Below are 24,308 nucleotides of genomic sequence, written 5' to 3' on the forward strand. Positions count from 1 at the left end.
GGGACAAATAATATGCATGCCCTTTATATTAGATCATGGGGCAACCATAGAGAGAGGCCACCACAATACCTGAAGATTGATCACAACTCTAACAACTCTCTGGGCCAAACAGAGTCCACCTGAACAAGGACTAGAACTGCCTCAACAACAGCCACTAGCCCTTCTCCTCAAACACTCATGGCACTGGGATCTGGGCACAGAACAGCACAAGAAAGCCTGACAGGCCTAAAGAAAAGGCAGCAAGTTGCTCAGCCTAGACTGAGATAAATAAGTCAAGACATCAACATAGAAAGACTCTCCCTAAATAACATTTCTGAGGAAAAAACTGAGAAGACCTTACTTGACCTTTGAGTTAAAGCTCCCTCACTAAAAAGTATCAATTTCTTCACAGGGAAGTTCCTATAATCTTCAGCAACATAATTTAGGTTTTATATTACAAAGGGAGGGGAAAAAAAAGAGAAGAATAAACACTTACAAAGCCCGGTATAAATAGGAATGTGTCATGGCTTTTAAGCATTTTGAGAAGAATGCTATGGAATTTCAAGTTCCTCCATAAAATTTTAAAAGTCACAGGGGCAGGAGGATTTATTCTGAATATACCAGTCCTAATAGCCAAACCAGTCCAGCTGTTCTTATTGGGAATATTTCTACTGAAACACATCAGTTATTTAAACTCTTATGCAGAGCTACCTAACACTACTCACACACCTGCAGAGACACAACCCTTTAGGGGCAGGTACTGGAATTTCTGCATCATTAATGAAACACAAATTCCAGCACAGGCAATGGGAGCTCTGCTACCAACTCCAGAAAGGCCCAGGTCTCACCTTTGAGATGTCTTCTTGCTAGAACCAGCTCCCTCTTACAAAGGCTGAGTCACACCAGGTCTCATCTCAGAGTGCTGCCTCCCAGACCAAGGGAGATCCACCTCCTCAGAACTTCACAGATCTCCAGTTATTACCCCTGTAGAACTGGGGAATGGCTGCAAACCTGAGCTGCAATTTTGATTCACCATCAAGTTTAGTTTTGTCTTTCCTGAATGCTCCAGCAGCACCCCACTTCTGTCTCAGCAGCCCCTGTCCCACAAGTATCCCAGCTATGCCTCAGCACCATTTTCATTGCATTGTGTGGTTTCTCCATTCCTTCCCTGATTTAGTCCAGGCCTCTCCTCAGGGCTCTCAGATAACGAAAACCATGTGAGAGTAAAATGTAATCTTCAAACACACAAACCAGTTTCATGTGCATTATCTGAAGGGAGCAAAATGTTGACAGTGCATCATTTGTCCCTACTGATAGGATCAGGCTCTTTTAATTGCTGCTGAGATTAAAAAAAAAAAAAAAAAGAAAAAGATTGGAATCACCATCTATGTTAAAAATAAAGTCAAAATTCAAACCTAAAAGCTTAAGTAGTCCTGAAAACAACCCAGATACGATCCCCAAACAGATATATCCATTTTATACTACCTTAAGGGAGTTTTTTCTCATATGTCAGTTGTGACATCCTGAAAATTTATATATTAAGTTGACATAAATAAAAACCTCAGGTGGAGAAGGATGCAGAGAAGAAAACAATGACTATGGCCTAACTTTAGAATTGAATTTTCTGGCTTTTTCTAGCAATACCACAATTTAAACTATTTTAAGCCCCCATGTGGAGGGGTTCTTCTTATTTCACAAAAGAGTTTCACAGAATTTAACAGGACCAGTCACAGAATCCAGAACACAGGTAGGCAGGGCCCCTCCTTTTTGTTAAAGGGCTGGGGTTTTTTCCCTTTATAAAAACAAACAGTTAAAATACAGGTACCTTATCAGTTGTCAGGTACCTTATCAGTCAGTCAGCCCAACAGAGCTGGTAATGCTCTTTCTGAGATGCTGTGGCTCAAGGAAGGGCACAAACCTACTGCAGTACTGGTATAGCCCAATTCCACAGTGATCTCAGTGGGTGCCATGGATCAGCAAGATGAATTCCAGTGAAACCCAACAGAAGATCCAGACCACCAAATTTTTAGAAAGCGACGATGTTACAAAAGTGGTTTTAGTGTTGTTCTTTTATCATAACCACCTGGGGGTTTCATGTGCACCTTGTAAAAAACCTTTAATTACTCGTAAGATGATTAATTGAGCCTCACCACCACACTGGGAGGAAGACATTAGTACATTCATTCTAGCACAGCAATGACTGGCTAAGTCCTGGCCTACATTTATGTTTTTTGTTGCCACAACTATGTCACTGAGGGAACTGATTTCTTTCAATGTAACTCTTCCAACCACCACTGCAAAGCAGATGCAGTTACAGTAGGAAATAATTGGTTTTAGGTGTATTGCTTAGGAAACCTTGTGTAAACCATCCCAGCACAACCTCTTCCTTGCTGATAGAAACTTCATTGCCAGTTTTCTGTAGTAACTGCAACAGTGAGTACAGATCCTGCCTAAAAGGTTTGGATCAAGGATGTTGGCATCCCAGTCCTTGTGCAAGCAGGAGACAGGGGAACCTTCTGAATGTTTTCTACAGCTGGAGAAGATATTTCTGCCAGGTCTCTCTAGTAGCTGCAGAAAACAAAGTTAAAGATTTAGAGGCATGCAGTATTCCCTCCTGAGCAAAGGAACCTGACCAAGGCACAGAGCCCACAGGTAACACGTGGCCCCTCGGGCACAAACCCAGCATGACTGCCCTGAGCTGCATTCCACCACTGGAGATTGCTCCATGGAAACATCCCCCCAAAATCCACCTGAGCAGCACGGGGTGGGGCCAGTGGTCTCTCACACAGTTTCTATTGCCAGCCCTACTTCCCCAAATCAGAAAGGTACTGGTCTTTCACCAGGTGGTAAATCCACTCTACCTCCAGGGGTGCTAAGATTTTTCTATTATTTTTTCTTTTTTTAAAGAAGATTCAGATGTTCTGAACCCAATCCCAACTCGACCACAGCAAAAGCTGCTTTTTTCCATGTAACTCTGGAGTGCTCTTTTCTGCCTGCTCCCCATGGCCCTGATCTTCAAAGGAAGGATGGGACAGGCTACATAATTGCTCTCAGTCTCTGCAACCTCCATCATTCTCCAGTAAAACGACTTGCCAATTTGTTCTTACCCAATAAGGATATCAGCACTCAGTGGGGATGATTTCAGAAAATTATCTATTCCTAATTCCTTGTGTACCTCCACAGGCTATCCCAGGATCCCAGACTGGTTTGGGTTGGAAGGGACCTTAAAGCCCCTCTTGTTCCACCCCCCCACCATGGGCAGGGATGCCATGTCCCACTGGTTTTAAGTTCTGTCTCTCCAGAAATATGGAGGAGGTTTCAACTTTGTTTTGTTTCAAAAAGACAATGGGAAAACTAGGAAGATATGTTTTTCCACCCTGTTTTTCCCAAGCCCCACAACAAGACAGGCTAGCCCTAGTATGAAGCAATCAAATTTGTTTCAGCTGAACACAGAACCACCCAAATTACAACAGCAGGAAAAGTCCACCAAACCCTGATGGGAACAAAGTCACTGAAATGTGGAATTGCTTTCCTTGATGGTTACAGTAACTAATCCTAAGAGAATAAGTAATTCTTTTAAAAAACAAGTTGTGTAGAGACACAAAACATTTTAAAGCAAACAAATATTACTGTGATACAACTCTTAGACAAGGTCTTACAAATGCTAATTAATTCACTAAACAAAATCCTAAATAAGCTTAATTCATAAACATTCTTATAAGGGAACTGCTCAACAACATCTTGGTCTACAATTAGACACTGTAAGTGCTTTGCTAATACAAACAGGCCTTTAAAAACCAATTTTATTAGATCAGTGAAATTTTTTGTCACTTAAACTCTGGTTCTATATTGAAACCAATACTGATGAACCTTATATAGCCCAACAGTAGTTACCACGGAAAGTGACCAAAGACTTCTCCAAACTCCCAAAGAATTTCAGATATTTAGTATTTTAAAAAATCCAAAAGTTTATTTTAAGCTTAGACACAACCAAACTAGACAACAGTCATTCTCAGAGAGGATGAGAAAGTAAAAAAACGAGTATGAATGGCAGCATTTATGTCTGAAGCCCTTCTTCAGGACCAAGAATGCAGACTGCATGCCAGCAAAACAGGAGACGACTGAGCCACTAGAAACGGGAGGGAACCCTCACTTTTCCAGTGCCAACCAAGCAACATGGGAGCTGCTCACAACAAGGAATGACACATCCAACAACCATCAGGAGAGATGACCAGTGCTCATGACCCCCAGGCACCACAGGAGACTCCAACACACGTTCTTCCTTCCCTTAAGATGAGCACCTCACATTAACCTCACTACTCTACTAAGGCAAGATTTTAAGGCTTTGAGAATTTTGTTTCCACAGCCTTTTTATTTTGTTCTCAAGGGTTTTTTTGTTCATGACTTTTCCATTCCTATTCATTCACCTATTCATTCCTCAGTCACTGATCTCCTGCTGACATCAAATGTCTGGTTTGCCCTGAATGGCCATTTATACACAGAATTTCAAATACATTCTTACATAAAAAATTACATCCAAGTGTCTATGTAAACACGAATTTCATCAATCCTGAAAAACTCCTTTCACTTACAGGCATAGTAGGCAAGTAAGACAAAGATTATATTGCAGATTTAAAAATTAATTGCTCCTAGAAGCGAGTTTAAACTATTATTCCCCAAAGTTGTTGAGATTTTTTTTCTGTCTTGAAGATTACATTTCAAGGCTACTCTGGAGAGCCAAGTAATATGCAAGACCTGGATATTTGCTGACTTTAGAGTTCTCCATACAGTCCATTACTTTTACATGGATACAATTTCAGCATCAGATCTGTCCAAAGCATGAACCAAATACTTTTGCAAAAGCTGAAGGCACGGCCATAGCAATCCTTCCTGTGGCCAGCACTGCATTCCAGAGCTGGTTGGGAATGCACTCTCTCCTGTGTCAAAGGGTTTAACAACTGAGGAGCTCCTGCAGCCATGGGGACTCACAGGGCAGCCATGTGCCTGCTCCTTCATAAAAGACAGTGATTTAGGTCTACAGCAGGGTGATGGTGCCACAGACACGGGGCACGTGCAGACAGGGAAGATGAGGCACAAGAGGAGGTGCAAGTCTAACCGAGAAAGTAACTACTCATCAGAAAGTGAGAGAAGCAAAGAAGCCCTGAAAGCAAGAGCTTACAGAAATGGGTTGTGGCCCAGATTCAACACAACAGACTAAATCACTTTGACAAATCCTCTAGTGCTTCCTGAAACTGTATAACCCCAGTAACAGGCAATTTGGAACACTTCTATGAAGAACTAAGAGATCCAAGTCCTCTCTTGTATTTCGGGGGACAGAAAAGGAGAAAGAGAGCCTTGAACCTTTTTGCCAATCACCAAGAATGGCTGTTCTCACACTATTACAAACATTTGGTCTCCATGGAAGGAGAATACCTAGCAGCAAACATTGGCAACCAAGGACATTCCACTCCCACTATATTGTCCCCAATAACAAGGAGAAAAAAAATCCATAAGGCTGTTTTGATTAGGAACCCTTTGAGAGGACTTCCTCAGAAGTGAGTGTCTGAAAATACCTTGAAAGATGGGAATGTGCAACAACAGTCAGATGGGGGAAAAGAGGCATCTTACTTTATTCTGAAAGCATTTACACTTCAGCCCAAAGTGGGAACACCTATTAATCCATGAACCTTTTTGCCAAGAACAGGGTCATTGTTTTCTTTTTAATTCAGAACAGAACCTAACACACAGCATATTCTGCATCTTGTCCTTTACAGGTGTTTGGAGCCAGGTTTTAGTTCAATACATACCCTGAACATGTCAGAACTTTCTTATATTGGGCTTTGTCTTCCCAGCAGGGTACAGCTCTGCATCTATTTAAAAGCCATCAGTAAGAATGAAGCAAGAACTGCACAACGGAGTTCTGCCCCACGAGGGGTATGAACAGACAAATTCATTCACAGCTATAAGTATTTATACTTTAAAATAATCTTGGACTGTTGCTAAATCTAGAATTAAAGACCTATCTTTGTGTATACATTAATACAGCAACAACCTAATCCTACATCAGATTTTGCTCCATGTTAAGAAAATAAAGCTTTAATGAGCTCAAATTTTACTTGAGCTGTTCATTCATTGCAGTGACAGTGAGCCCCAGCATAGAGCAAGGCATCATTGTGCTGGGCCCTATAAAGAATTAAATAGTGCAAATCGTTCCATCAAACAACAACAAAAAAACAAAACAAAACAAAACAAAACAAAACAAAAAAAAAAAAAACCAAAACAAAAAAAAACCATAAAAACACAAAACAAAACAAAAAAAACCAACACAAAAAATCCAAACCAAACCAAACAAAAAACCAACAAAACCCAAACACATTACACTTAACTGGAGACTAAAGGAAGGGAGAGAAGTGGGAGAAGCATTTATGCTTTGAGGACTTGGGGATTGCAAATTCTCAATTTCACTGTCATGGTTAGGAAAATGTGGCAGTAAAGCAATGCAACCGTATCTCTAAATAAACAAAAAGAGTGGTCGGTCTGCTGATGCAAGACAGACTAAAGAGAACAAGAGAACTATTAAACTATCTCCACTTCTGGGATTCTGGCTATTCTTTTGCAAAGTGAATGGCTTATGCTAATCAGGATGCATCTGAAATGCATCATTCAAGCCTTCTTGTACAAATATAGTTCTTATTTATCCCAAAAGATCCCCAGCTGGCCATGTTTGCATACAATGTTAAACCCAACCTCAAGAGCCCGTGCATTATGAGTCATTTTACACTTAAAAACATTAGTTCCCTTCACTGTTCTTGAAGACAGTGTATCCCATGAGGGGATTTTCAGTGGAATTCAACAATAATATACTATGTTACCACCCAACCTCCTCCAGCACAAAGAAGTTACAAGTTTTCTGCTGTTTGATGGGTTTTATTCTCCTAACAGTGCTTTTCCTACAGAACATCTTTGGGGAAGGGACAAAAGGATTTGCACCAATCCCTTCTATATGAGTCAAATATTTATGCTATGCCCTCTTGAAGCACTTTCATCTAGTAACCTGTGGAATGTGATCTCCTGACCTTAACACTCAAGCACATCTAAATCAGCTGCCCTTTGAGCTGTATTACAGACTGCAGAGAATTTTTATACATCTGTACTCCAGCCATATGAAAACCTTGTGGTCCAGCTGTAGCATTCTCTGCTACAAAGCTTTAGTCCACAGTGGCTTCAGGAAAGAGGAACACTCTGGTTCTCCCACATCTGTGGCAGGATCCCATGGTGTGTGTCACCATGGACAGGCAGAATGGTGAACCACCCTATCAGTACATTAACCAGCCTGCACAACTGAAATAAGTGTCATGGCAAGCCAGGCCCAGCCATGAGGTGCCAGCACCACTCCAATCCCATGTCCCACTACGTGACCCGTTTTGCCCACTCCCACTCCCACTCCCAGCTTCCTTTCTGCCTCCAGCCTCCTCCCCAGGGCAGGCAGCGCTGCCTGCAAAACATCTCCAGAATCAGAAAGACAAAGAGCTTGGGAGAAGACCAGGTACCCCCTTTCCTCCACCTGTAAATCCCTCACTTTCCTCAAGAAAAAGAAATTATTCTGTGTTGTGTTTGGGGCTCCCAGGAATGTTTTAAGGAGAGGGGTTACGTTGCATGTAAGTGTCCTGGAAGTAAAAGAGAGGGACACCAAGTGTCCCAGATGAATCTGCATCTTCAACCACGGGACAAATTTTTCCAGGGTCAGCTCATGACCCTATTTCCCTTGAGGAGCAGTCACTGAGGTAACCCTGGTGAAAGTCTGACCCAAAGATTTAACAGGGTCATGGTCCTGATGGTAGGGTTCATGTTTTCATATCAGCCCTGAAAACCAACCTGATGCTGCCCATCACTCACACAGGAGCAGCACAAGGGTGCAGGGAAAGCTCGAGAATATGGTTCTTGTGTTCCCACCCAGATCTGGTAGAAAAGTTCAGTCCACAGAAGAAGTCAAGGGTGGCAGAAAAAAGTGAGACGGCAGCCAAAACCTCCGGCGTGTCCTCTGCCCCAGGATGGACAGTGGAGAGTCACCTGCCCCAGTCCCCTCGTGCTGCACCTCAGCAGAGACTGAGTTCTCTGAAGCTCTGGCAGCTCAGAGCATGCTGACTTGTTGCCCCTCCTCTAAGGCAGGAACAGGACACCTTTTCCACTTTCTTTTCCCACAGAAATCCCTCCACAGAAGGGGAAGGGAAAAAAAATTAAAAACGAAAGAGGAATGAGGACCAGGACCAGGATAGACTACAATGTAGCTTTTCCTGCATCATCCACAGGAAAAACCCACGCAGTGGGGAAGAGCTTGATGTTAAGGCTGATTTCACCATGTGAACAGGCAGTTCCTCCTGCTGGGGGATGCTGCATGTTTCCACAGGGAACAGTATAATCCTCTCTGACACAAGGAGTCCTACTACCAGCCACACAAAATTCCACAGGTCCTTTCCTTGCAAGAAAGGCTGCTAGTGATGAAACTCTGGCCTTTGGGAAGGGGGTATGCGGTTACAGAGCTGGGGGAGAAGGAAAATGAGACAATCACAGCAGTATTATCAGTTGTAAACGAGGACACTTCCAGCACTTGGCCCCTACAGAAAGGAGTATTCTGCGAAATATGTTTCCCTGCACGGAGACTGGGCCTTCATCCAGTTATTATGTGCATGTCTCCACTGCATTTTTAGTCTTACTTTGAAAAAAAATCTCGAAACAAAGGAAACATCTCCTCTCTCTGCACAACGCCAAGCGTGTTCCTAGCCATGTTCAATAATCTGTTAAGGCAGGTTAATTACAGATCCAACACTTTTACACCTTGTGACACAGTAGTAAAGCACTTAATGTAAAACAAATTCCAGTGTGAAACAAGAAATGCCAACCAATTGTGGCAGCCCTGTTTGCACGCGTGATACGTAAAGGCACATACGTGCTCCTCTGTGGAGCACAACAAGCAAAGACAATCTCAACACGTGGATTACAAGCACAATGATTGTGATTATTTTCTCCAACAAAAAGAGCACCACAAGAAACGCAGCTGCTTTCAAACACAGCCTGACACAAAACCACTTCAGCGACTTCCACCGAGTTTTACTTGATCCAGTTACACACAAGTACATCCCCATTGATTTGGCAATTTACTACCAGTGGTAGTGGACAAGTGTAATTTTTTTTCCTTGTAAGAATTTTGCAAGATGAAAAGTAAACTTTACAGGAAAGAGAAGTGATGGGCAAAAGCTGACAGAGAGCCAGTCTAACTCCCAGGTTTAGGCTGATGAATGAATGCAGAGTCCCTTGTGCCGTGAGCACGTCTCTTACCTACTGATCTGCTGAAGACAAAAGGGTTTTCTTCTTTTCAGAAACTGGACACTTGTAGCTCGTCGGGTCAGTCACACAAAGCTTCCCTGCTGCCAAAGGTATTCTTTTTCCCCTCGGGTTTTTGTTGTTGTTGTTTGGTTTTTTTACCCCAGAGAGTAAAGGGCAGAACAGTGGATTCAGCAGGGGCAAAGGGTGGAATTCGAGACTCAACAGGCTGGAGAACTGCAGAGCTCTCTCCAAAAGATGCTGTATTTCAAGGCGCTTTCATTTGCAAATCCTTCTTCATCCTCAGTGTCAATAAAACTGGAGGAGGGGGGGTAAACTTTTTTATCTGTAGAAATACACCGGACTCCACAGAAAGGGGAATGTGATACGAACTGGATTTGTGGCTGGACTTTTTCTTTTATTAAAAATCAATATATATTCAGACAGGAGACCGAGACAGAAGGGTTAAAATCCAACACGGTCAGGCAGGACCTGCCCGCGGTGCCTGGGAGGAGGATAGCGGTGCCTCGAGCTCGGCGGAATAAACAAAAAGCAGCAGAGCGGCTGTCCCGGCGCTGGCGGCGCCGCCGGGCTGTCAGTGGCAGCGCGGCGCGGGGCTCCCGCGGCCCCGGCAGGGCAGGGCGGCCCAAGGCATCGCGGGCTCCGCTCGCTCCCTCCCCGGTTACCTGTGCGCGGCGGGGCCGGGCTCTCAGGGCGGCGGCACGGCGGGACGGGACGGGACGGGACGGGGCAGGGCAAGGGCAGGGCAGGCAGCTCCGCTCCTTCCGCTGCTCGGGCTCGGCGGCCGCGGGACGCGCTGGCGGGCGGGCAGGAAGCGACGGCCGGGCCCGCCCCGCCCCCCGCCCGCCTTATTGTGTGCGGGCACGGAACCGCAGGGTCCGGAGCTGGGGGGGACGAGCGGGGATCAGCCAGTCCAGCTCCTGGCCCTGCACAGGCACCCCAACAATCCCACCCCGTCCCTCAGAGCGTTGTCCAAACCCTCCTGGAGCTCTGGCAGCCTTGGGGCCGTGCCCACTGCCCTGGGGAGCCTGGTCAGTGCCCAACCACCCTCTGGGGGAAGAGCCTCTTTCTAATACCCAATTTAAACCTCCCCTGACACAGCTGCAGCCGTTCTTCAGGTTCTGTCACTGGTCACACAGAGCAGACACCGGAGCTGCCCCTCCACTGTCCCTCGGGAGGATGTTGTAGACCACAATGAGGTCTCCTCTGTCTCCTTCAGGCTGAACACACCAAGTGCCCTCAGCTGCTCCTCACACGGCTTTCCCTCAAGGCCCTTCCCCATCTTCGTTGCCCTCCTTTGGATGCTCTCGAATGGCATAGTATCTTTCTTACATTGTGGTGCCCAAAACTGCCCCAATATTGCAGGTGAGGCCGCCCTAGTGCAGAGCAGAGCGGGACAATCCCCTCTCGCCCAGCAGCGATGCTGGGCCTGATGCTCCCCAGGACCACCCGGGTCCCTCCACAGAGCTGCCCCACCAGTGTCCCCACTGTTCCCTGCAGCTGCTGAGCGCTGTCCCTGCCCTGGGGAAGTGGCAGAGCTCTGGCCCAGCCTGAGCTTTGGCCGCGCTCCAGTCCCGGTGCTCCGCAGAGGGGCTGTGAGGGCTTCACCCTACGAGTCACCCAGGCACCTGTGGGAGCATCCACAGAAGTCAGACCCAAGGTCTCACACCCGACCCACTGAGCCAGTGGAGTGAAACAGGTTTATACCAACGTACACCGGCCAAGGGGCTGACTCACCCACTTTTTCACGGCCAAGTGCTGAAAATAATTGAAAGTGCAGCAAGAACTGATCATGACTAACTGCACACAGGCAGTATATTAAAGGAGTTCCCCGTATGTAGTGTTCTGCTTAAAACCAAAATGTACATCACGGAATCTTCCAAGGCTCAGCTTATCCTAACAGGAATTATCCACAGACCTCTACCACTCTACCACAGTTGGATTGAATGGTCAGTGTGGGAAGAGGAGGCAGAAGAGACTTCAGTTCTTTTCCCCAAATACAACCATGGTTTTGCTTTGTTTCAGCATTTTACCGCATAATAAAAGATGATGGCCATGCTCAGAGATATCTCCTGTCCAAGGCTTTAAAGCCTGGAATCACACTGTAGAATTTCAACTTCTAAAATAGCTTATCTTTAAATATGTCACAACCTTTAAAGCAAAGCATGTCTCCCCACTCAAAAGCCAGTAAAAGGACCCCAAAATGATAATAAAAAGAAAGACTTAAGCCAGTCTCCCTCTTTTAGATCTAACAGGAGTTGGGAATGACAGTAATACTGTCAGCTCTGCAGTGGAACCAGCCTCTGCATCAGAGAGGCAAAGCTCTTGCTCTGAAATGGGGTAAGCAACACCAACTTTTCCTTGCCCCATCCCTGTAATCAGGGCAAATCCCCAGCCTAAACAAAGCCGAGATAACAAACTGGTCTTTCAATTGGGACTTACTTGTGTACAAACAATGGTACCCTGTCTTTCTCACAGTCCACCTCCAGCTTTTGCATATAAAGCAGTAGAATCCTTCCCCAGTGAGGTCACTCCTGTCCTGAACTCAGGAGGAGAATGATCTCCCAGTGACAGCTTTCACTTGGCTCCTGGTCACTAACTTGGAATTTCAAGAAAGAGTGAAACAAAAAAAATGAATGAAACTGTCACAGTGTGTCCACAGCTGATTTAATACATAGAGCATAACCATGCAAATATGAAGCCCATTAAGTAGTCCCAGTATGACAAGGTGTGGTCGTAAGATGCCACCAGTTTCCAAAAGTACTAAAAGTGAAAAAACTGGCCACATGTCAAATCCTTCCACTGTGAAATTCTGCCTTCATGTGAGGAGACATGACATGATTCAGCCATTTACCTTTTACTTGCTCTGCGCAAACAAATCCTTTCTGACATTCTCAACTCTTAACATTGAAAAGAAGCTCTGGACAAAAGTTCAGGAAATCAAACTGCAGAAATCCCAAATGCAGAATATATATAAACATCTATTTTTTCGCCTCATAATCGACATTCATTCATTGGAACATTTCACTGGAACAAATGCAGAAACACACATGTAACCCTACAATTTGAAAACGCCAAAGGAAAAGGGCAAGGCAGAAGGAGCTACTGAAGCACATATTTGCTTGGATGCTGTGGGGTAGAGCTGTAAGGGAAATACAGCTACAGCGAGTGAAGAGTTAGAAAATGTGCCTCAGTCACACATCCTGTCTCCCTCCCACATGCTCAAAGAAAATATGGGAGCAAGGCGAGAAGGCAGAGTCATCAGGAAAGCACAACTCTTGCTTCATGCAGGCACTGGGAAGGGGTGAGCCTTGCCTGAGGCGTGTTAACCCCAGCTCCTCTGCCGCTGTTTATTCCAGGGGCACTGCTCGTGTTTAACCCCCAGTTGGAGATACCAGCACTATCGAACTGCAAAAGAACAAAGCTGCATGAAATCCAAATTCTCTCCCTTCCAATACTCTCCCGCTGTATCCTCCCTTCACCCAGCTCCCGCCCAGTCAGCCCTCAGGAGCTCCAGCGCTCATCTGAACGGCTGCCAGCAGAGGAAGTGAGCGGTTTCCACACACACATCACGCCACAATGTGGGAATTCAGGAAACAACACAAGAAAGGGGTTCCTAAGAACTGTTCCAGCGCACTGGGGCCAATTTATGCAATCGCACAAAGGTGACGGTAGCTGTGTTAGAAAGCACAGAAGATAAACTCCACAACGGCAACTAAGTTCAAAGCAGGAAAATAAATCTTGGGCTCAGGAGCTGTTTGGATGACCGGGAATCGCTCCACCCACAATTTTTTAAGAGGTTGTCCTTCACATTCTTTAAAATTCCTCCATCTTAAACTTCCTCCCTCCAGGAATCACTGTAGCTCTGCTGCCCTTTGTCCCCAGCAGCTGGAGCTCAGGAAGCTGCTGATATTATCCCTCCTGTACAGACACCACCGCTCAGTCAGTAGAGAGGGGCATAAATTAATTTCCATGGATCTCTGCTCTTGGGCCAGTTTAACAGAGCTTTTCTTCTTACACATAAAAGTAAACCCTTAGCAGGGCTCGGAAGTGCCATTGTCTCTTGGGACCAGACAGTACATCCCCACCACCACCAAAGCTGGATGTTCTTTGCCCAGTCTGTAAACACATTGTTGGGTGAAATAAGGACCCTACTGTAAATAGACAGTAATGCAAGAAATAGTATAGTAAAAAAGACAAAGAAGAGGAGCTGAGTACATTTACTACGTGAGCAGGAGCAAGGAACAGACATTTCTGAAAAGGGAGATCGTATTTCTTGTCACGGATGCAAAAGTCACAGAATCACAGAATGGTTTTGGTTGGAAGGGACCTTGCCATGGTCAGGGACACCTTGCCATGGTCAGGGACACCTTCCAGTAGACCAGGTTGCTCCAAGCCCCATCCAACCTGGCCTTGAACACTTCAGGTCAGTTTGACAGATAGATTCGTTAAAGATAAAAAGTGAACCAACACATTAGGGGATACAGACCAAAACAAGACTAAAACATTTCAAAACCTGGTAAGAAGCACAAGAAACAGGTGAAGAAAGTACCAAGGTATAGGAGTGGTTTGTCCAAAGTCAGTTCAGTCTGGATTTGGAGAGTCTCAGAGTCACAGGGCACAGGCCCTGCCTTGCTGCCCACACTTATGGTGAGCCTGGACCTGCAGCACTGCAGCTTTTGCTGCAGTTTTACCACCTGCTTTTAGCACTCAGCCTTCAGGGTGGTCATGGCCATTTCAGAGTCATATGCAGAAGGTTTGGTGTTGCTGCTACATCCAGCCCTGAGCTGTAACAAAGCCTGGAGGACTCCCTCAGGTCCTGCCATTGGGTACAGCTGGAGACCAGCTGTGACTTCTGAAGAGAAACAGAATCCATCTGACAGACACGAGATTGAGGCATGAATTATATGTAAACCCAGTTATCATTCACCAAGATGGCAATGACAGGTATTCACAGACCAACAGCACCAGAAATTACTACCATGAAACTTGACATGCACAAAATCACTAGAAAAATTCTCCTTCTCAAAACACACAAGCAGGAATAGTTACACACGATGTACTCCTCTGGCCTTCACTGTGATTGCTGTGTCTTTCTACACAAATGTATTATTTTGCCCATTCTATATAATCAAACTTTGATGACCACATAACTTCTGAGAGGGAAGTAACTGATACAGAAACTTTTGCACAGCCAACTTAATATCCTGTCTATACTGTGATTTACATCGTAACACAGCTCCCGCTCATCTAAGGTTTTGCATGCTACTGCCTGTGAAGATTTTCAAAAGTATGTCAGCTTGGGAGGTACCTCTAATGGAGTGTAACTCAAGTGCAGCATGGTTCCTGGGAGAAGAAAGGGCCTGCACAGGAAGGGGCAGCAAAGGAACAGCTTACACAGTGAAATGCAATATAGAGGTCAGCAGTCTCATGTCACCCGTGAGGTGATTGATCAGGTACCACCTGTAAGGAGAATTATTCTAACTGCTGAACTCTGGCCCCTTTCTATGCAGAATTTCAGAAGAAAGACGTGTAACCAGGAGAGTGATAAACAACTGCCAACTATGAAAAAATAAACGTCTCAGCTTTGCCCTAAACACATTCACACCCCAGTGCCCTACAGCTAAATGTACTTGGGGCAAAATAAGGACAGCAGGGTTAGTCTGGACAAAGGGATTTCCCTACAAGACGCTATTTTTCTCCCAAAGAGGGTTCTGTAAGCCATTAACTAATGTCTATTATATATTAACAACCTTGATGTAAAAAAGTTGACCATCTCCCTTGCTTACCTGCACTCTTGCCTCTCATGTCTCTTTAAAAAAATCTGCTGAAATGAATGAAAAGATTCCTTCAACGTCCAGTGGATTCAGAGCAGAGTAAACCCTAAGAGTAAGACATGGAGGCCCTGGACTTCAACATAGCATTTGTTTGGCCTCAGTGACTAAAGAACGATGAAATTAGAGAAGAACAAGATGCACAGCAGGTTCTGCAGCAAAAACCAGACCTGATAATCCTGATATTGCAATGATCATAAAGACTGTGAGGGGACAACCACGGCTGATTTAAACCAAAAAGCCTAACCTCTTCCAAGTCTCCAGGCCTTGTAATGGCACAACTGTACTGATAAACACCATGGGGATGGGGGAGAGGGGGTGCTTTTTGATTTTAAGCTCTTGCAACTTCTTTTTAATGCTGATGTCAAGCAGACTCAGGAGTGAGAAATGAAAGAGGCCCAACCAACAGTAATCGTTGGCTGGAAGCAAACTTCCATAGCCTGGGAAGTTTAAAGGTATGGTCTCAGTGAAACACTGAGTGCCATACACATGCTAGAGCTCTACAAATTGTAGGAGCAGGACCATCTTCCCCCAGCACAGAGAAGCTGTACTAAAGAGTAAACAGCTTGTTTTGAACATGAAATTAAAGAACAGAAATTAAAGGAGAAATAATTTTATGAGCAAAAAAGGTCAACGCATTGGAACAAAATAGATTAATTTCTGTTAAATGACTGCTTCAAAAAGTGGTAATTAGAATTTTTCTGAACATAGTCAGTTGTGCTCCTAAAAACAATCTTGTAGTAAGCTACGAAAATATTGATAATTAGAGACAGCAAGGTATCAAGTTACAGGTAATTGATTAACATTTTGTTTTCACATAAATGAAAAACTAAAAATAGAATTATGGAACAAAGTCTGATTAGATTTTAAAATCGAATTCAGAAGCTGCTGCCATATTCTTGAAGAGCCACAGCACTCTCTGCTGGTGATCTTTGTTCAACAGTTATTGAGAGAAAAATGAGGAATGAAAATGCATTATGTTCTCGATATGAAATGCCATTTTTCTTTTAAATGGATGATTAATTAGATCTTGGAGCTAGATATGTTTTTGGAAACAACACAGTCATTACTAAGAACTGCACTTACTATGGGCAATCATCACTCACTGGAATAAATTTCACTGTCACAAATAAACATCTGATGCAGATGCTTCTCTCAGCAGAAAGCACTTCTGTGGTGCTGTAGCACAAAGACAAGCTGGTGTGAGAAATTCTCATGATGCCAAATCCTTTGGCTCCACCCTGACTTTCCATCAATTTTAGAGTCATGCCAAGAAAAACAGCTCTCATTAAAATTAAGTCCTAGTACAGCTCCAACACCTTCCCCAACAGGAGTCACAGTGGAAATGCTGCTGCTTTAATCAAAGCAAACCTGCTCCCAAACCTGTCTCTGTTCCACCCTTTGCCAGGAAGCTGGAAAGGCTTTGATTTCCTCTCCCCAGGATGCACCCAAGCCTTGTCCACACCTCTCCTGGATTACCTTACCACACCTGAGCCTGCAGAGGGACAAACAGACCAGCAGCAACAAAATAAACCCGAGGCCAAGTACCCAGCTGACAGCTGTCCCAGCTCCCAAACTGCTCAGATCAGGCATCAGTAAGAAGGGTAAAAACTGGCAAATTGAATCCGTGTGCAGCTCATGGAAGTGTGGGAAACAAAAGAGACAATGTTAAGCACAGAGTATTCATTAGCAAAGGGCTTGAGTTTCTTGGCTTTTGCCATCTGCTTCCCAAAGGCCATTTTTCAAGGTAGCTTTTTGTTCTTTAGTTTCAAATGTAGTCATGGAAAGACATCATATTCCTTCTTAGCTGATGAACTAAAGCTCAGCACACACTGAGGGGGCAGGAGGGGAAAGCAATGTCAAAGCTGGGGTTTTTCTGCTGGACTACAGCAGGATTTGCATCAGAGCTTTACCTGACAAAACTGATCTAAAGACCTCAGTCAGCTCCCCAAATATTCATTTACACTATAGTATTAAAGACATAAAGAAATCCAATGTTTACCAAAAACCAATACACGAGAGTTCAGAATGCAGTCCTATCACCCTGAGTCACAGCAAAGCCAGGGCTCAGCTCTGCAGGGCCAGGCTGGACCTGCCATCACAAGCACCTTTCAATACCTGCAAGGCACTCAGGAGCTTGTTAATGAGGATGGCTTCAAGTACTCGGGATGCTGAAGAGATGCTTTGGGAAAAGGGGTCCCAGTCATTCCCAGGGAGGGGCCTGAGGTCTCTGGTTTTTCCACCTAAAGGGACAGAGTTGGCCCTCTGAGCAGGCAGAGGGTGCAGCCACAGCTGCATTAAATGGTGTGGGAGCAAGAGCTCCCAAAGCCCCGTGGTGGGTCTGTACCCCTCCATCACATGGGAGACATCTGGAGCAAGACTATGAATCCCCTGGTGCCCAGGCCAGGATTCTGAAAGCAGCTTCATGTCTGGTAGGACATAAATATCACCTTAGGATCTGCTTCATTATGTCCCCACATATAAGCCAAATTTTGAAAATCTGACCTTTGCTTCTTCAGAAAAATCTGAATTTTGCTAATCCTGGGGCTTAGAGGGGAACTGGTGTAGTGCTCAATCCAGAAACTGCAGCGATTAAGGTGAAGTTCTGGAAGTTCAAATAGGGGGTCAGAAATTGAAACCCAGGGGCTGTTTCACTGTTTCAGTCAGAAGATATTTGTCTATTCAGTGCAGCAAGATACACAGCACTTTCAAACATTTTTCTTTATGAAGTAAAAAGTGGGAAGAACAGAGAGAGAAGCTGCAGAAACAGCTTAGAGCCTTAAAAGGAATACACACAGTGGTAAAAAAGTGAGTTTTAACATAGTCGTAAGTCAAAGTCAGGAATAATTGTTGTAATGCATTCTGCTCCTGACAAATCTCAAATTTAGAAGAGCTTCACATCTGCTGAGAGTCCCAAGAAACTTTTTAAGCATTCAGGGCTCACGGACACTTGGCAGAGTAGGACAGAGTGACAGCCAAATGCCAAACACAGCTCCGAAACACCGCGGGAGGAACAGACATTCCTGCCTAAGGGATCGCAGCAAGTTTCCCGTCCCAGAAAAGGACAAAAGGTTTAAAACCTGAAGTTTTCTACTTTTCAAGGAAGTTAATATTGTGGACATAACAGCACCCAGCAAGAGATCAGTGATCTACAAGGATGAGAAGATGCTCAAAGCCTTGAGAACCTGAGTAACTACAGGAAATTAACATGATTACTTTTTTAATGTTATTAACTATACATGCCAGACTGCTCCTAAATATTCTCTTCCCACATTTCTACCCACACCTTTACCTTAGTACCATAGGAATTCTGTATTCAGCTCTGTCCCTTGATCATTAATGCACAGACTCCTAAGCTTCAGACTTCAAAGCAATGCACGGCTAAGAGTCACAGGCACAGGACTGGGACAGTGTCAAACTCTCCCTCCACCTTCTGTTTGACTTCACCGTAGGAACACCTCCTTCTACAGGAAAGCCACTGATTTATGTGGGGTTTTCCACAGATTAAGTTAATAAGGGAACCCAACAGGGCTTCATCTCCTTCCACCTTCCAAACACTGGAAAATCAAAGGAAATGGGAATGTCTCCTGGGGTAAGAGAAAAACATGAGCACTCCACAAATATGCAAGGGAAGAAACCAAAGGCTTCATCGTGTGGATATGCACTTCTCCAGGAGCCCTCTACCCTTCTCCTCCCTCCCATAAGTCACATATAATGTTCTCAGGGAAACTTGGTACAACTGCAAGGCCTCACCCACACTGATCATCACCTACAACGGTGGTGGTTTAGTTTTATTCCTGATTTTTCTTTTAGATTTTTCTTTCCTTTGTCCCTCACTACTTTCTTCTGCTCCAACCCTCCCTCTTTCTGCTTCTCAAAATGTCTGCATTCCCTGCTTATTTCTGCAGATTCTCTCCTCTCATCTGTAGCACATTTCCAGTACTCAAAGCTCCAGTCATGCCCCACTGCTCAAAGCTTCCAGCATATGAGAAGGAATTACACTTAACACAATACAAATGAAGAAATTACAACACAGATATATCAAGATATAGGTCTCTACAAGACCTAGGGGACTTAGGGACTCATTTTAAAGTAACTTGTAATCAGCATTCCTTTGAGCTACATTTGAAAATTACAACAGCATTCCCTGGCAAAGATTAAGCCCCATCAGGGTCAGGTAGAACAGCAGTCTGGGCTTTTCCAGCTTGATTTGTAGCTGTTCTTATATCACCAACTTTCAAGGAAATTACACACCACCAGACTAACACAGGTGCAGTTTCTTTAGTGGTAAGAAAGCTGCTACAGGTCATCAGATGCAGGAATTTTCATCAACAAGATGTGCCAGCTCTGAGCTGTTAGACATTGCAATGGTACAGTGGGAGGAGTGTTGTAGATACACACACTTCAAAGTGCCTTCACCAGTCTCACTGTCCCTCATAAAACACTGGGCTAAAGCAAAGTACTGATGCAGATGGTGTAACAGAGGAATGATTTACTTTCTGAGAAGGTGAAATGTAAAGCCCAACTCAGAAATTTCTCTGCCTAATGAGAACGTTGCAATTAGGTCATCACTGAACACTGTGTAACCACAAATCGGAGCAAAAACATTCCCACAGAATAACTAATATGTGACAGGAGGCATTTGGAATGAGAACAAGATTTCATCCACGTAGCCCTGCTGCTGAATTATACAGATAAAGAGAGGCCCTGAGACAGCCAGCTCCCCACACACAGGTGTCGGGATACACAGACCCAGTTTAGCAATCTAGAGCCTAAATTCCCAAACAGGAAAGTTCATGTCCAACTTTGATGAAATCTGACAAGGCATTCAGAGCAAGTTTCAGGGTCAGAATTCTATTTAGGTCATGGATGAACTGGATCCAGGCTACAATCTTCTTTATATCTCCTGGACTCTGGTATGAGCAATGCTTCTAATTTCCAAACCCTATTTCTGCTAAAAAATTCAATCAGTTCTATGCCCAACCCTGCTCAGCTCAGGCTGGACATTCTGGTAAACACGAGACCTGTATTCAAATGACAAGATAAGGGAACAACAGAACAGTCTCCAGACTGCTTTGGTCACTGAAACACCCTGCACTTGGTCCTGCAATTGGAAGTACCTGTTGCTGGGGCAGACAAGTCAGGAGAGGGAAGATTTGTGGGATAATGGGATACTCTTCTGATCAGGGAGATTAGAATTTTTCATGTTTAATGAAAAATTATCATTAAAAAGTGGAGTAAAGATGAACTAAAGCGGAATTTGCTATTTTATACTGCATTAGAGCTGAATTGAGGATCATTTATCAGAGGCAACACTGAAAATTTTAACCTGAAAACTGAGTGAGGATCTTCTTGATGCATCTCATGATGGGAGAGTGCAGGTGGGAATGCCAAGGACCAGAATCTGGGCCTGGATGTTGTGAGAAGTCCAAACAGCCTGCCAGGAGCCTAAAATACGAAAGTGTTGGGCTGTCCCACCACGTGCTGGACATTGGTGGGGCTCTGGCTGGTTACAGCACCAAGAAAAGCAATGAGTGCCTGGGATCACACAAGTCCCTGTGTCCACCACAGCTCCTCCACATCAAAGATTTGGCCTTCCAAGCACTCACCTTCCTCAAAAATGAGCCTGGAACTGAGGCAGATGGGATTTGAGCTGCTTAGACCATGCGGCAAATACCACGGTGAATATTCATGGCCCTGCCCGACTCAGTCTAAGGAAAGGCCTGAGGGCAGAGGGAGCAGCAGGGACGGCCAGAGCCAGAGCCTCGAGGGGGCTGGGGTGGGATCCCACTCTCCGACAAGGCAAAGCCTTTAACTCTTTGAGGATTATCACCCTCGGACTGGCATTCTGTTCCCTCAGAGATCAAAGCAGGAGGATTTGGAGACGTTCCTGTTAATTTGGAGTTGGGTCAGGTGCGGATGAGCTCCTGTGGGACCGGGACGAGCGCGGGAAGAGGCGGGCAGAGCAGGGGCCATCTCCCGCAGCTGGGGCAGAGGCCCCGGGCTGTGGGTAACAAAACAGCGCCTGCACTTGAAAATGGACCTGGGAAGGGGCAGGAGGGCTCTACGTCCCCTTCGCACCGACCCCGCCGTCCCCACTGCCACACACGCCCACCAGCCGCCACAGCCCCTCAGCGCCGCTTCCCGCGACCAGACTCTCCCCAGACCACCGGGGGTGCCCGCGGCGACCCCCGAGCAGTGTCCGCGGTCCCGGAGGCTGCGGGATGACCCACAGAACCGCCCCACAGCCGCCCCGGGAGGAGGACATCTCCGTCAGGGCAGCTCCCCTCCCCGCCTCGGGGGGACCGTCCGGGCGGTGCGAGGAGGGGACGGCGCCGGCCTTCAGCCCCCTCGGAGCGGCCTCGCCCGGCGCCGCAGCCTCCGCTCCGCTCTTACCCCGCGGGCGCCTGCCCCGGCGGCCGCCCGCTCATCCATCCTGCGCCGCTCCCCTCCGGGCTGACAAAGCCGGCATGGCTATGAGGGACACCAGGGAGCTCTGGGAAGTGCCCACCCCAGATCCAGTGATTAACTTTCACCAGGCGGCTGCAACTACGGCACCCGGCATCCCCCGCCGGCCGCGCTGCGGTGGCGGCCGGGAGCTGTAGTTCTGCTCGCCCGGGCCAGAGCGGCCTTGGCTCGGGGGAGCCGCCGCCTCGGGCAACCACGGCTGAGCGAGGAGAATCCCAGAATCGATTAGCGTGGATGTAAAAGACCTCTGAGATCATCGAGTCCAACCTGTGCCCATCCCCCACCTTGTCCCTATCCCCCAAGCCCAGATGTCAGCTGAGTGTCACAGCCAGTCCTGCCTTGCCGACACCTCCAGATGGGACTTCCACCACCTCACCTGGCAGCCCCTGCCAATGTTAATCACTCTTTACGTGAAGAAAATTCCTGCCTGATGTCCAACCTGCCCTCCGCGCCACAACTGGAGGCCATTCCCTCTCCTCCTGTCCCTTGTTCCCTGGGAGCAGAGCCCACCCCCCCCGGCTCCCCCTCCTGTCAGGGGGTTGCAGAGCCAGAAGGTCCCCCCTGAGCCTCCTTTTCTCCAGGCTGAGCCCCCCCAGCTCCCTCAGCTGCTCCTGCTGCTCCAGCCCCTTCCCAGCTCCCTTCCCTTCCCTGGACACGCTCCAGCCCCTCCATGTCATTCCTGAACTGAGGGGCCCAGAACTGCCCCCAGGATTCAAGGTGCAGACTCACCATTGCCAAGTACAGAGGGACAATCACTTCTCTGGTCCTGCTGACCACACTATTCCTCAGAGGGCAGGATGCCATTGGCCTTCTTGGCCACCTGCTTTTAATGTTTCTTCTACAATATTTCTAACTAGCACCATTCCTTGCCCCAGAAAGATTCTCAACGAAAGCAATAAAAATGTAAAAGCCAGACTGTCAAAGATTCATGCCTAGAAAGGTTGCCATGTCAAAATAATTTAGGAAGACCAGTATGACTCTAGAGGATATAAAATTTAATAAGAAATTTCTAGATGTCTTAAGAACATTTTAGCACCTGGCAATAGTCAGGTGCTAAAAAGTATTAATAGGTAAAGCTTAAAAAAATCTGGAAACCCTGTTACTCAAGTAATCAGCAGCTGGTCATCAAGTGTACAGCTCTTGCAATCTCATGTTGAAGTGTTTCATCCATTTTTATTTACAACCCATAAAGTATCTCTCTGGCCATGCAAGGTTTGCTGTGTTAAGCACACAGAACAATGCATAAAACAAGCCATGTGGAAATAAAAGGACATTTTAGAGATGCGAGTACGAAGCATCCAAAGTCAGGTGGAAAAATGCTTTTAAGCACAGACATCTGCACTCACAGAACATTATTACTCCTTGCTGTTTTTGATTAAAGACAGCTTTGTTTTGTTACTTTGGATGAAGAGAGGAAAAACTCAGCAGTTAGTGGCCACACACCAGCTTCCACTGTAAACATCCAGAAGGGAGGGATGGAGGGAAAGGCTGTTACTGCTCCATGGGAATCCAGCAGCATGGGGGCATAAGAGTGACACAAAAATGGGCTGTGCTGTCACAAGGCCTTGTTTGCAAAAGCAAGACAAGGAGAATGTATTAAAAAACATGGTGGAATGTTTGGTTTTGTAGTACTTGATTTCCGAAATCCAGTCTTTTTGTGGCTGACAAGCTCCCTCCTTTCTTTGCAGTCCCTGCAGCTGTCGGGGGTCTGCACTCCTGCCTGGGGAACACGAGTACAGCAAGCAAGCCCTCCCAGAAAAAACCTGAATCATTCATGCACGACCAGACAATGCTTGGAAGAGTCACAAAGGATGGGAGGAGGAGGAAACCACGGCGCTGTAGTCATTTGCATTATTTCTAGTTTCTTTGCAATAGTCACTTTCAGCTGTAAAATGTAACAATTATGTACTTCATACTTGTTTCACCACTACTGGGCTTTAATTTGCATCCCACCATGATCAAGTAAAATCTGGCCAAGAGGTTGTATCTGTTGAAACACGCACCTTCATTTTGGTTTGGTAGAATCAGGTCCATTCATAGAAATTAACGTAAAAGCACAGTCTGTGTTGTGGTCTCACATTCCCCCCATGGTTCATCCTGGCTGCTTTATATTGTGCAAAATCTCATGGGAAGAAACACCACCACTGCAGGGGATTCGCTAGGAATCAAAACAGGCTATCTATCACTGCTTCCACACCACTTTTCTTGGATCCAGCAGGAAGACACACCAGTTCAGCTGGAGCACTGCATCTCCTCACAGTTCTTGGGGGCAGGGCTGTGCCTGCTGACCTTGTCCAAACCCAAGGCCAGGCTGAGGCTGGAGAAGTCTCAAGTTTGGTTTAGAGCCACCCTGTGCTCACATTTGGGTCCTGCAGCAAGCACAGGAGCCAACACATGACAGCCAATATGGGAATCCAGCACAGGACCCATGTTGGTGGGCCTCCACTCACAGTCCCTGTGGCTCTGCATGTGCTTTAAGCCACACTCAAACCTCACTGTCCAACTGTGCAGTTTAACTATGCTACTTCTACTGCTTTTAGGACCACAAACTTGAGCAAAGGCTCATTGCATTTGTTTGCCTGTAGCTTCATTTTTACCAGCCTGTTTTCAAAATTTCCCCTATATTGACATGAAATACATTAGTTGCCTACTATTAGACAAGTTCTCTAAGTGAGAAACACTTCA

The 24,308-nt window shown here is 45.8% G+C and overlaps 1 protein-coding gene across 2 annotated transcripts in view; it reads right to left on the bottom strand.

The window, feature by feature from the left end:
• The window catches only part of AMOT (angiomotin), a 62,525-nt gene extending 40,804 nt beyond the window's left edge, over window positions 1–21,721 (bottom strand). The window contains exon 1 of one of the 2 annotated variants that reach the window (XM_018083312.1): window positions 21,552–21,721. The gene's annotated coding sequence lies outside the window, so the exon portion shown is untranslated. Of the gene's footprint in view, window positions 1–9,315; window positions 9,787–21,551 lie in introns of those variants that run through there. The other variant, XM_018083313.2, reaches the window with a different exon arrangement.
• Between the last annotated feature and the right edge of the window lie 2,587 nt (window positions 21,722–24,308).

Source organism: Manacus vitellinus, unplaced genomic scaffold, assembly GCF_001715985.3.
Source record: "Manacus vitellinus isolate BGI_N305 unplaced genomic scaffold, ASM171598v3 scaffold_62_pilon, whole genome shotgun sequence".
Lineage (NCBI taxonomy): Eukaryota > Metazoa > Chordata > Aves > Passeriformes > Pipridae > Manacus > Manacus vitellinus.